The sequence below is a fragment of the Phaethon lepturus genome, unplaced genomic scaffold (assembly GCF_000687285.1).
Source record: "Phaethon lepturus isolate BGI_N335 unplaced genomic scaffold, ASM68728v1 scaffold45629, whole genome shotgun sequence".
Classification (NCBI taxonomy): Eukaryota; Metazoa; Chordata; class Aves; order Phaethontiformes; family Phaethontidae; genus Phaethon; species Phaethon lepturus.
The window spans coordinates 1-369 of NW_010566464.1; positions in this window are offsets into that span (position 1 = coordinate 1).

Here is a 369-nt window from a genome sequence, read left to right on the forward strand (position 1 = left end):
CCCCTCATGCCTTGCTGTGGTTGCGGGGTCAGTGCGGGTCCTGCTTGTAGCCGGCCTGGGGCTGCCAGCGTCGGGCCTTTGGTGGGAACCGCCCATGGTACCTCCATCCCCTCAGCAGTCAGTGCTTCGTGTGAGGGTCTGCCCGGGTGTTTTGGGTAGCACTGGGCCTCAGGGAGCCCTGCGAGCTGAGGCAGCTGGTCCCCATCCCCTCACCTAGCTGCAGACTAGGGGCGTGATGAAAAGAGCTAAGAGGGATCTGGCGTGAGGCAGGACCCCCTGGGCAGGGTGCTGGAAATGGCTGCTCACTGTGGATGCAGGGGCGGGCTTTCTCCCAGCTCTGCAGGGGTGTTTGGTCTGCAGCCTGTCCCC